General features: G+C 42.9%; 1 pseudogene; it reads left to right on the top strand.

Moving 5' to 3' along the window:
* The first annotated feature begins 6,129 nt into the window (after positions 1-6,129).
* On the top strand, positions 6,130-13,350 carry LOC128106611 (mortality factor 4-like protein 1; annotated as a pseudogene).
* Positions 13,351-13,715: the final 365 nt, after the last annotated feature.

Raw genomic sequence — 13,715 nt, 5'->3', positions numbered from 1 at the left:
ATAGATTATCTTTAATACGTAATCAATGCAAATGCTGGGCAAACCGTTCTTATACTCCATAATGTATAGTGTAACATGGTCCAGTGACTTATGCCATATTTTGAATAGAATAAAGGGCCCAATAAATGCTTATGAACTGCAAGAGACCCAGTGACTCCCCCATTATTATTCCCTAAGCAATTCAGAGCAATATTTTTAAATTAAAATATTTAAATATAAAACTCACTGGAGTGGTTATCCAATTCACATTAGCCACTCAGCTATCCTATCAGGTGTATGACTGCAGGCTTTTCCTTATCTGCAGATGAAGAATGGTGTGGATGCTGATTGCTCAGTATCTGACCAAACCCTGCCTCGCTCTGTCTCCCTGTCAGTTCTGGGCAGAGGGTGAATCATTAAAGGTTCATCTATAAGGGCATCTTCTGAGAGTATTTCCAAATTGCAAAAATAAAACCATGCTTTTAGCAGTGCAGATTGGATCTTTGAAGTGAATTATAACATGTATGTGTAAAGAAAATGGAGGAATAATTAGATTGTTTTGCTTAGGAAAACAAATCAAATTTTCTGATATTAGTATCATCTTTTCTTTCAGGGTCATCATTCTTCAAATTTAGTTTTTAGAGTTTGTCTGTTAGACTTTCCAAGATGTAAAACTCAGAAGTCTTTGAAAATAAGCTCTAGAAGATTGATTCTGTACGCCACCACCTCCATTCCATGAATTCCACAAAAGTTTGCTACCCAGCTTACCAAAAACTTGGAAAGAGAGAGTAGCCCTGGAAAAGGCATGATCCTGTGCCTTCAGAGACTACTAGAGTTGTGAAGACCAGTTCCAGTGCACACACACTCTACAGGTTAAAAAAGGAGGAAGGGAGTAGTACTGGGTGAAGTCCTTTGGGAGGGCTTCAGTGAAGAGGTAAAACTTATGAATGGATTTTAGGCAGAGCAAAAGGTATAGAGAGACATTCCAGGCAGAGTGAGGAAAGGGTGTAGGATCAAGTAAAATGTGTTTTGAGATAAAGAGAGCTGCCTACAATGGAGACTTGACCACATTTTAACAAAGGGTTGTGTCTCTATGGACCTTTTTAACATTTGACTTTACAGAAGAGAATGATAGTTTCAACTATCTATTTACATTAACTTAGGAAGTTATTGAGTACAATAAATCACAGGTTCCTTGAAAGCAAATTCTATGCCTGCTTGATGCTCTGTTCCCAGTGCCTGCCAGCTGTCACTCAGGAAATAATTGTTGATTGAAAGTATGAATGAATTGCATTATGTGTCACATACAAGATCACACTCAACAGCAAGACCAGAAAATATCCTATTAGAGTTCAGAAGTTCCTTTTCCATAGGAAGATTAGGAAGAAAGGTAAGAGAGAAATATTTGAAAAAAGTCTAGTGAAGAGGGTGAGGAATTTTATCTTTCCAAATCCTGATAGGAGAACAGAATGGGTGACTGGATCATGGTACAGCCGATGGGAATGAAGATGGGGTGGGCAAAGACAGTGACAAGCCAATACTTCCTCCTTCAATGATATGGTCCGTGCTTCCTTTTAGAGATTAGCAAAAGTGTGGGAAAATAAATTATTTTGCCTTGGGGTTGGCTTCCTATCTGCATCTCAAAAACAATTCAAAGAGCATCACCTGGCTAGTCTAGGCTTCCTCTGCTATTATTATTCAAATGAGGACTTGAGCAGCAGATTTTGCCCCAGTAAGGAAACTGCCTGAGGCACCAGCATAGATGAGGTTAGGTGGACTGGTTTTGCCCATACTAGAAGGTAACTCTAAAGGAGCCTCTTGTTCCAGTTCAATCATCTACCTCATTCCATTTGAGCAATTCAGTCTCCTCAATAGTAAATGTTGTTAGGACAGGAGATGTAGCTCAAAGGCAGAGTGCCTGCCCAGTATGTGTGAGGCCTTGGATTATTCCAGCACAGGGAGGAAAAGTAGGTGTCTCATTTTGGTCTCCCATCAATTCTGGCTGGTAGACATGGTTATTCTCACTTTGCTTTCCTGGAAATAGAGACTTGGAAATGTTAATTGATGAAGATGAACCTGAGATCAAAGAAGCTGGAAAGTGGCAAAACTGGAATCTGAATGCAAATCTAGCATCCTCTAAAACCCATATTCTTTATTGTCATTCAGTATTAGTCCCGTTAATATGAGAAGGACCAGATTTAACCTTTACCAAGAGACTCCTTGAGGTTAGAAGGATCTCGGTCTATAAGTAGGGTGGCTTTCTACAGCAGTGTCAACTTCATGAAGGAGACCCCCTCAGCCTACATAACCCAACTTCAAGGTTCTGTTAGTCTGGGAGGAACTTATAACCAACAAAACATGGTGGTGATGAGAGCTGGCAACTAGAAATTAGAACATTCCCCCTCCCCTGAAAACTTTGTGTGAGGAAACCAGCATTGGTTGGGACCAGTTTGTGCAGGTAGTGGAGGCATAGGCTAGAGTGTCCCTGTTATCAGATACCAGCAGTGACTGATGAGTGTCATGCGGGGAGCTTGCAGACTTGTAACAACAGCTTGATTATAATCATTAAGCCTTTACAGGACACTGAATGCATTGCACAGGGTTTTTACAACCCTCTTTTTATTGGTTGTTCTCCCTCCAGCCCAGCCCGATGGAAGTGCTGCCGCCTCCACTCTTCAGGTGTGGAAACAGGGCCACTGAGAGGTTAAGTTGCCTGCCCTAGGTCATCCAGCGGCTGAACTGGGCTTGCCTCTTGTTGGATTGTCTAGAAAGGGCTTTCTTCTTTGAGCCAATCTGCTGATGTAGGAAACGTAGGGATTTAGAACAAGGTAAAGGATCTGTCCCCCCATAACCCCCCCTCCCCCCGCACTGTGAATTTCACATGTGGTATCAAAAATTTGATGTATCAAAAACAGATGTTATTCCTCTCCCTCTTCTGGGTTCTCCTTTTAAAAAAAGTACCGTCTTTCTCTTTATTCTCCAAAAGACATAATTAATCCGAACTTCCAGTCATTTAGAGGTGGGCACAGATGGTGAGTAGTTCTGAGCTTTTGATGAAGGAGGAGCTTCTTGGGGGCAGCATTAGCTGTTCTAGCTCTAGTCTCACAGGATCATCCTAGGGATTCAGGTGCACTGATTCCACTGTTAGAGAATTTGGGAACTCAGGATTAAGTGGAGACAAGTCATTTACTCAGGTACTTACTCAGTATTCTTGTGCCGGAGGCTTTTCAGAATCTCTTATATGCTTTGTGAATTTTCAATAAGGACTCTACCAGAAAGCATTTATGAAATTTGGGCTTTGCTGACTCTTTTCCTTCTCTATTTATCTTCTGATGGTTGGCATTCTACAGAATGTTCCTGAGAAAGTTTGGGCAGGAATGCCCCATTCAGATGGGCAGCATGCTGTCTCCCTCCTTATTTCTGTGGCTACTCCCTGAACTTCATCTTGCTCCCTGAACTTAACCATGGAAGAATTGGTTCCCGTCAAAATTCTCACAGGAAGCAGAAGTGAGAAGTGTTTAGGCATGAGCCTGTAACAAACACCAGAAAATGAGCCAGAGATCTGAACTAAACTTTAATTTTGCCCTTGGTTCATTACACCATCTATATTGATGATGATGATTATGACTATGATCTTGATTATGGAGTACGTGCTTGGATGTCAGTTACTGTAGAGAACTTCTTTTGTGTGAGGCAGTATGAGGATAGAAGAATGTGTTTTCTTTAGAGACAGTTAATTTTTTAATAGATTCTGCCTGGCCATGTGGTAAATTAGGAGCCTGGGGTTTCATGTTACAGATCCATCACAGAATTGGTATTCTCTGTGATCTCAGGTGAGTCAGCTAAACTCTCTGGGCATGAGGTATCTAGCTATAAAATTGCAATAATGACGCCTTCATTTTTTTAAGATTGTGTATGTGTGCACGCATGCGCTATAACAAAAAAAAAGATCATAAACTGTGGAGTATTTTGAGTTTATAGGGAAACAATGAGGAAGAGAATTCCAGGTTCTGCGTGTCCTTTTCTCCTCTTAACATCTAAGTTCAGAATCCTGGGAAGAGATCCATGAAGAGAGAGGTGAGGTGAGGAAGACTCCCATGTGGGGAACTCACCGAGCCTCATGTGTTTAGACAGTCTATGAGTGCCAAGTTCTGCCCTTTCTTTCTTTTCTTCATATATCAACAGTTTCTGCCATTATGGGGTATTTGCTGGGATTATTTCTGGCTTAAATATTTTTTCCTACAAGAAGCTAAAATTTGGGGGACATACTCATTTGATGGACTCTTGCTCTGATAGTGGTCTTTTCTAACTGGATGTGTAAGAAATCCAGGCTCAGGTTCTCAGGCTACTTTTTATATCAGACCACCATTGAAATCTGACATCTCAGCAGCTTTGTGCTATGGGAATCCAAAGCTCTTCAGTTTGCTGATGTGCTCATAATCTTATGGTGCCCATTTTTTGGAGGGTTAGGTGGAGGCAGCCTTTAGAAGGCTTGCCTAAGGCCACAGGATGACTCATGAACACAAGGGAGGAGGGATGTGAGGGAGAGATTCTTTGCCCCTGACCTCACTACCAGACCATTACACCACCTAGTCTCATTTCTGCCATGGACCCACCTGCTTAAAATTCAGGTTCCAGAACTGTTTTGTTGTCCTCTCCCATCCACTGTTAATCTTTGACGTAATTCATTTATCTAGATCACCGTTTAGCACATTGCATCCTTCTGGTTCTCACCTGGTGTGCAGAGTTTCTCCCCCATCTTTCTCCCATTTAGAGGAAGCCGGAGTAAGTGTATCCCTCTCCTTACTCTGGATTCTGATTCTGGTACCTTCATCAGAAGGCCAAGATAGTATCTCACAGGTTGAATGTAGAGTGACTGATCAGGAGGATGGGAGACTATAATTTATTGGTTGCCTTCTGTTTGTCATGCTCTGTATAAGGTATAAAACTAGCATAATAAACCTACGTATATTTTGCTGATGAAGCCTAGCTCTGGCATAAGAAAAGCTAGGTGATTTCCTGAGGGTCACATGACAGGGAAATGGGGAGCTGATATTTGGCAAGCTCTTTTTCATAAGACTCTGATGCCTGGGGTTTTACTTAAGTCCTTTACAACTCAACATTAAAGTTTCATTTACTTTTTTATTATTTATATGCATGTGTACTCTTGTGCCATGGTGTGTATATGTGTGTGTAGGTCAGAGGAAAACTTTTGGAATTGATTCTGTCCTTTTACCATTTGGGTCCCAGGAATTAAACTTGGATCATCAGACTTGGAGGAAGTATTTTCTTTACCTACTGAGGCATCCTGATGGCCTCATACCTCTTGTTATTTACATGATTTTAATTTACTACATTTGTATAATAATTTACAGTTTCATAAAGTTTTCAAGTTTTTAATTTAGTTAATTCAGCTAGCAAAAATCTAATAAAGAAGGCCAACTACCAAAAAAAGTGAAATGGAGGACAGTTTTATATTTAACAGTAGGTGGTCATTGTAATCAGAAGAGGGACATGTAAAAGAATATTTTCATAATAAGTTATGTGATGCAGATCAGTTAGCAGATGAAGGACACTAAAACAATCACCCTCATGACCTCAGCTTCTTGACCTAAAGCAAAACCTAGAATATCATTATAGGCAGTGCCTACTTTGTAAGATTCATTTGTATCATATAACTTATTATCAAAGAGTTCTTTCTCATATTCTATTTGTATTTGTGTCCCTCTTCTGGGTAAGAAGGTAACCAGACCACCTACTGCTAAATATAAAACTGTCAGCCATTTCAACCTTTTTTGACAGCTGACCTTCTCCAGCCAGCATTCATTCATTCCTTTTTTAGTCACCTAACTTAATTAAGTACTTGTGATGTGCAAATAACCAGAGGTATAAAGAGAACTAATACATGACCCAGCCTTCGAGGAGATTAAAGTGTGGTCACAGAGTCATCTAAATCAACACATTATTTTAATCCAGGATAAGAAAGGCTATGATGGATGGTATTATGGGAGCACATTGAAGGGGTACTTCACCCATAAATTGGACTTAAGGAGAGCAGCTGGGAGGTAAAGATTATGCCACATCCTGTGGGACAAGTTGGGTGTAGGGTGTGATGAAAGGTGAGATTGGGAGACCCAAGCAGTGGAGATCATGAAGGAGTTTGTGAGCAAAAGTAAGGAATAAAGGTCTTATCCTATAGACTATGGAGAACCATGGCAGGATTTTTTGGCAGCACATGACAATGTAGTCAAGTTTGTATTTTTAGAAATGTCACTGTCAGCCGGGCGGTGGTGGCGCACGCCTTTAATCCCAGCACTCGGGAGGCAGAGCCAGGCGGATCTCTGTGAGTTCGAGGCCAGCCTGGGCTACCAAGTGAGTTCCAGGAAAGGCGCAAAGCTACACAGAGAAACCCTGTCTCGAAAAACCAAAAAAAAAAAAAAAAAAAAAAAAGAAATGTCACTGTCAGGGCTGGAGAGATGGCTTAATGGTTAAGAGCACTGTCTGCTCTTCCAGAGGACCTGGGTTCAATTCCCAGCACCCACATGGTGGCTCACAACTGTCTGTAACTCCACTTTCAGGGGATCTGACACCTTCACTCCAATGTACAGAAAATAAAAGTAAATAAATTAAAAAAAAATGTCACTGTCATTATTACTGATAATGAGTTGGAAGAAAGCAAGATGGGAGACATTGAAGTTATTTAGTAAAATAGATAAGAAATGATGGGCTGAACTAAGACATTGCAGTCGGACTAGAGAAAATTCATTTAGTTTGTAAAGACTTGAAGTGAGAACACATGGGTTTTGTTGACGCATTGGATGTGGAAGGCAAGAATGAAGAAGGAATCAGGCAGGTCTGGGTCATTGGCTTGTGTAGCTAGGAAGGTAGTAGGAACTTAATGGGGTGATTTTGTGCATTTCCAGTTACTGTAATCTGTAGTGGGTAGCCATTCCAGCCTTGATCTGGAAGTTCCTGAGGCTTCGGTAACTGTCACACCTACAAGGCGGGGCCAAGAGAGGACCCTGAAGACCCGAGATCCGGATGCGCCAGCTCTCTTAGTTCCTGGACTCTGGACCCTGGAGGTAGACCAAGCAGAGTTCTCCAGAGAACACCGCCGGACTGCGCCATGCCTTTCCCAGACTCTGTAAACTATCCATTCACTTGTAAGTTACCCCACAAAATAAACCTCCCTTTTAACTATGTGGAGTGGCCTTAATAATTACACCAATAGTAATCCTATGTCCAAAGTTGGCTAATCTACAGAGAAGGGAGGTTTATTTTGATTCATAACTCTGGAGGTTGGAAGGTCCAATGTTGGATGGCTGCATCTGATAAGACTTTGTGATTCTAGCTCATAGAAGTAGGTGGAGGACAAGAGGGCACATGATAAAGAGAGAGAAGGGGCAAAGAAGTCAGCTGCTTTATAACAACGGCACTCTCATGGATACTGTATAATACCTTCAGGAAGATGGAGCCCTAATGACCCAAACACCTCTTAAAGGGACAAAACCTTAAGAAGTTTCTATGCCTCAAAGTCTTTATAATTTAAATCATTTTTCTCTATCAGATGCAAATACCTTAGTTCAGCTTTCTACTCCTTATCTAGGCCCACCACCATTACATCGCTAATCAAACTTCCACCTGAGTTTTGGTGGGTACAAAAATAGTGGAGAGGAACATGGAAGAAGGATTTCCCACTTCGAGCCTGTTGAGTTTAGGATGTGCGTGAGATATCTAGAGAAAAAGGTACAGGAGCTAGTAGGACATACAAGTCTGGATTGCAGGAGAGAAATCTAGGCTGCTAATGGAGGTTTGTGAGCTATCATGAGGACTTTGACATTTAAAATCTCAAGCAAAGGGGCTGGAGAGGTGGCTCAGTGACCAAGAAATCTTATTGCTCTTGCAGAGGACCTGGGCTCAGTTCCCAGCACCCAAATGGCAGCTAACAACTGTTTCTAACTCTAGTTCCAGAGGATCTGATGCCCTCTTCTGGCTTCTGCAGGCATGTGGTACAAACACATGCACACACACACACACACACACACACACACACACACACACACACGCACACACACATGCATGCACGCATTCATATACAGGCCAAACATACATAGATGTAAGATAAATAAATCTAAAAACAATTTAAAATCTCAAATAAAAAATGAGATTGTCTGGGTGTAGTGCATTGGTCACATTAGAACTACCTACGACAATGTCTAAGCATTCCTACAGAGAAAGCCACACCACAGACACAGGCAATTAGAATTCTAGCAATGTGACCCTAGAAATGGTGTTTTAGAACTCTGCATATTGTAAAATGTCATTGGCACTAAGAAGCAACTGGTTGAAGAGTGGGGAAATCTTCATTAAAAGTGACAGAATAGAGAGGAACCTAAGACATTTCCAGGAATGAAAGACTGTAGAAAAAGGGAATTACAGACACAAAGGATGTGAGATCTCAGGGAAAAAAGGAGTATGCTCTGTTGTTCAACACAACCTTCAGCTACTCAGGAACACAACCTTTGCCTGTGTAATCTCGTCTCTGTCTTTAGCCTGATAGATGTACATCTGTGTCTCTGCTGGCCCTCCACCCAGGACGAGAGCCTTTCTATAGATCAGCAACCCACATCCATTGTGTTTTACAGACTTATCCCAGAGTTCTTCTTCCAAGGAACATCTCGTTAATTTTTACGTGATTTTGATGATTCCCGTTTAGATGCTTTCTTAAGTATAAGTTCTGTGTCGGAGATGACCTAGCCAGGTGAAAAGAGGCCTGAGCTTAGTGCTAAAAAGCTAAGCTCAGTTCTAGCCGTTTCATGTTGGTGTGCTGAATGCCTATAGAAAAATCACTGAAGTCTGTCTGTTTACCTATCACAAATTAAAAGAAATACTGTCTTTGAAAGGCTGATATAGATTTACGTTCAAGACTGTAAAAAGCCATTTATATGGGAGGGTGACATCATCAAGATGGTGGAATAGATTTATCACTAGCCTCAGTGTTGATTAATTCTGGGTATCAATTCGACCTAACGGAGGGAATACCAAGAGAACTTAGAAAGCATAACATCTAGGTATGTTTGTGAATGGAGCTTTATGAGGCAGAGTCTAGGGGAAGGAAGTTAGATCATGTTAGTTATACCCAGCAGTCTGGGGTGCTGGAAGGCACATGGGATAATCACTGCCAATTTGGGTAGGTACCATTGAATCAGTGGGAAGCAGAAGGAGGAAGGCTGTCTCCCAAAATTGCCCAGAGTAGAACATGTTTTCTATTGATGCACATCTTAGAAAAAAGATTACCACTTCTTCAGTCTTTGCACTGTGGAATTTACACCAGGAGCCTGGTACAGAGTTGGACTTTGTGGCCTGAGCCACACTACCAGATCTCTGGATTTTCAGCCACATTCATAGTGCAAAGGTGGCAGGACTGAGCTAATGTGGATCGAAACCTCGGAAATCATGAGCCCTGTCTTTTCTCCCCTTTAAGCCTATTCCCTTGGGTGTTTCATCACAGTGACGCAAAGTTGACTAATACACCACAGTACACCTTCTCCAAAGACCAAATAACACATCATAGAGAGAGCTTTCTTTTTCTCAGGAAAATGTGAGTGAAGGAAAGGAACATTGCCATGAACCCCAGCATCAGGCCGTTCTCTTTGGACGCAATCTCCAGAGTAGCCTCTGCAAAGCTAATTCCTAGGCTGAGCTCTTAAAACCCGAGCTCTCAGTCTGGATCAGTGCTAGGCTCCAGGTTTGTTCCCATGGTCCCAAGCTCCAGACTTGCTTCTGAAGACCCAAGTTCCAGGCCTACTACAAAGACAAGTCAGACCCAGGATCTGCCAGCTGGCTTCCATGGATCCCAAATGAATGTCAGTCCCAATGGTGTTCAATTTGTCCCTGTGTGCCCTGTGTCCAGGTCTGTGCCAGTGTACCCAGGCTCCACTTACATATCACTTCAAGTGCCACTCCAACCCCCTTGAGAACTCCAGCAGCAGGCTTTACCCTTTAAGTGGGTGTACCTACACTCTATAGGTAGGCTGGCTGATCTTTTCTCTGTACAATCTTATCTTGGAAGAGATGTCTGTATCTTCAGATTTCCAGATGCCAGCATAGAGACACAAGGATCATATGTAATAAGGGAAACATGGCCTAATCAAATGAACAAAGCAAAACACCAGAAGTGTTGCTAAAGAAATAGAGATCTATGAACTACTAGACAAAAATCTCAAAAATAATCTTCTTCCTCTCTGTTTTGAGTTTGTGGTTCAAGACGTGAGCTCTCAACATCCTGCTCCAAGCTGCCATGCCTGCTGCCAGCTACCATGTCTCCCTGCCATGATGGACTCTTATTCATCTGGAACATGCAAGAAAAAGCACGTGCTGCTCTGCCCTGACTGTCTTCTGGGATATTTGTATCATCTTGCCCAGTGCCAGCTTATCCATAGCAACCAGAAATGGCAGCTGGGCATTCAGTGGGCAGCTGAATCTCCTACCCCAGGGCCCCGTGAAAAAACCGGGAAAATCAGGCCCTCAGCTGTTCATGAACTTGGGAAGTCCTCTGCTTTTGGCACTCTGCCAGACAGATGTCCATCAACTGACATCCTAGACACCAGACTCCCCCAGCACTCCCCAAGATTGTTATCCTCCACCTCTGCCTTATCATCAAAGGCCACTGTTGCTTCCTTTCTTCCACTCTCCCCTTCTGCTAGCTGTCCCACCATTTTCTCCTGGGATCAGGAGGAAGCTGCCTTCAGAACAGGTGGGGCATGTGCAGTGTCAGGCTCCAGAAGCCTCTGCAAGCTGTAGTCCATCATCTCCCCACATTTCTCCCTAAAACTAGGAGGCCAGGCTGGACCCCAAGGACCTCAGGATCCCAGCACCAAAGATTCAGGGAAGCTGCATCACATCCAGCCATGCCAATGAGGCTCTCCTGAAGCCAGTATGTGCCTACCTCAGACCCTCACTCCTGGAACAAATAGAGGCTCTATCCACCACTGCCCCCTGAGGAAGGGCAGCCTGCCATGGAGCCCAGCCCAGGCACACACAGGGCCTTTGGCTTACAGCATTTGGAAGTTTGTATGTCCAGGGTATTGTTCTACTCCTTCAAGCCTGTGGGGAACCAAGGAGTCCTTGAATGAACATGTGTTGACGTGGACACAGCCATGTCAAGGATCCATTGCAAAGCCTTCCCATACCGGTCAGACTCAGCATTGGCAAAACCTTCCTCTTGTCTATATGGGAATGCTGGCAGTGTGTGCAAAAACTAGCAATGACAGCTCGCTCCTCCTGGATGACTGTAGCCTGAGACTGCTCCCCTACAGAGACCTCCTAAGAGACTAGCTAGTCCCACTCCCTGTGCTATATAATAACTGTGCTGAATCTCCCTCAGAGTGAGCATGGCCCACCTGGTCCAAGCTTTTCTGTATGTGTTATTAGACCCGAGGAAAAAACATTTCCATGACAGTCTGATTAAAGCTAGCTGTATTTAGAAGTACACAAGGACTCCCACTAAGTTGGGATTCCAGAGAGCAGCCCCTCACTGGCTTTTGAGGTCCCTTGTATGGGGAAGGGCTAGGGTTGATCAAAAACAACTGTCAGGACAATTGCCTGTTAGCACCTGGACAGAAGAGTGGGGAGATTCAGGGCTCCAGGCTGCCTGTGGGATAGATAAGTGCAAGAATACATCATGTGGAAAGGGGGTCATCAAGGTGTCTGGGAAGACACGTTTTTGTAAAGCAAAAGGACAATCATATATCACAGGTTCAGGAGTTTTGCAAGGCAAAGGGGTGGGTGTATATCATGGGGTCACAAGTTCAGGGTAGGTTGAAAACCGTGGTTTGCTGGATACATTCAGCTTAGGAAACAGAAAGTTATTCTTGTAAGGTATGAAGACTTAATAACAAATAATGTGGCTCTTGTTTTGTTCTCACAGTGTGTCTTTTCTCCATTCCCTTGTTGCCCCAAATTTCCAGGACTGAACTGTGCTGACATGGAGAAAGCCAGGCCCCTGTCCACCGCTCACTCATCCCAGGCACTCAGCCCCACACAAGAACTTGTCCCCAGGTACCTTCTCCTCGCAGAGCTACCTGAGGTTCACTCTACCTGTCTTCTATAGCTAGTGTGGCAGTAGCTGTGGGACTGGTGACCCCAGATCTCTCCACCCAAGATTCTGGTCCATGGAAGAGGCCACTGGCCAGGCCTCTCTGGTGGCTGTTTTATGTTCAGCAACAAAGGTTTTGTCCCGTAGGAGGGGAAACAATCATTCTAAAGAAGAGCAGTGAGTACAATCCCATCAGGAAAGTGACACAGGAACAAATGAGTCCCTGAGCTAAAGAACACAGTGGCTGAGTTAAATGTCAATAGGCAAATGGCCAGCAGGTTTCTCAGCAGGTGCTTTGCAGCCCTGGAGAGCATGGGAAGGAAACAAATGACTACACAAGAACATTATGCTTGGCCAGTCTTTCACATCAGAAGAGAAAGAGTGGTAAAAACTCTCACAGAGACACAAAAGTTGAGGGAGTTCACCACTTCGAACTTTTTCTACAAGAAATCAAAAGTTTTTTTTTAACACTTATTTACTTTATAATACTTTACAAATCGCAGTGAGCAGCATCCTTGAAGATGTGAACACTGAAGAACCCCTGAGGATCACAGAAAGTCCACCAGAAGCAATCGCCCAACACAACTGGCACAAGAAAGAAGGTGTTGGTCTGTAACAGGAAAGGGGCTGAAGAAGCAAACACTGAAGGACCAGCAAATGCCCAGGAGTGGAAATGGCAGTTACACCATTGAAACACCTCAGTTTCAGGAGAAAACAGTCTAATGAAGGCTGAGGTTGAAAGGGAGAAAACATTTAGCAATAGAAATTGAAGTTTAAGGAAAGATTCCTGAATAATTAAAACCAGAGCTGGTTGGTGACTAAGACTTAATTACAAGAGAAAAACAGTCCTTTTATCTTCCTGCCAAGAACGTGGATTCTGCAAGGTTTATGCAAATTACAAGACATGGCCAGGAAGCAGACATTACAAGAATATGGTGTTAATGAAGTAGTGACAGAGATAAAAGAAAGTGTCAGTGTAGTGTGCAGCCAAGCACTTGACCCATTAGAGGGACCACAGTATGCAGACATTCTTTTAGAACACCTGGAAGCACCCATGTATGTGAGCCGTCACATCTCCTGTGATTGTTTGTACAGATGGGAGCAAAGTCAGCTATGTATTTCTGCATGAGAAGACTCTTGCTTTGTTGTTAAATTGTCTTCACAATTTCTCAAAGGACTAGGCAAAGAATTCCGCAACTTTATTTAATGCTAGGAATTAGGAAATGGTGCCTCCTGAGTACCACCGGGAAGCAGAGACGCACCTCATCATTTAGTTTGGGTTTTTATTAGCACAACTTGTATTAAATCCTTTTCTTGTACAAAATGATGTACTTTGAAGGTGTTAGTGTCTAACTGATGTTTATTTGTTTTTTTTTTAAAAATTATTGATTTATTTTTGTATGTTTTTATGTATATGGATGTTTTGTCTGTATATATGTCTGTGTACACGAGCAGAGCATGCAATGTCTGTGAAGGCCAGAAGAGGGAGGTGGAACTGGAGTTACAGATGGCTGTGAGCCATCATGTGAGTGCTGGGGACAGAACCCTCTGGAGGATTAACTGCTGAGCCATCTTTTCAGGCCCTAGAAAATGCTTTAAATAAACCCATTAATGTAAAAGAATCCACAGTAGGTTTTAA

Source organism: Peromyscus californicus, unplaced genomic scaffold, assembly GCF_007827085.1.
Source record: "Peromyscus californicus insignis strain IS unplaced genomic scaffold, ASM782708v3 Scaffold_9__1_contigs__length_137607984, whole genome shotgun sequence".
NCBI lineage: Eukaryota > Metazoa > Chordata > Mammalia > Rodentia > Cricetidae > Peromyscus > Peromyscus californicus.
This window is presented reverse-complemented; position numbering and strand designations above follow the sequence as displayed.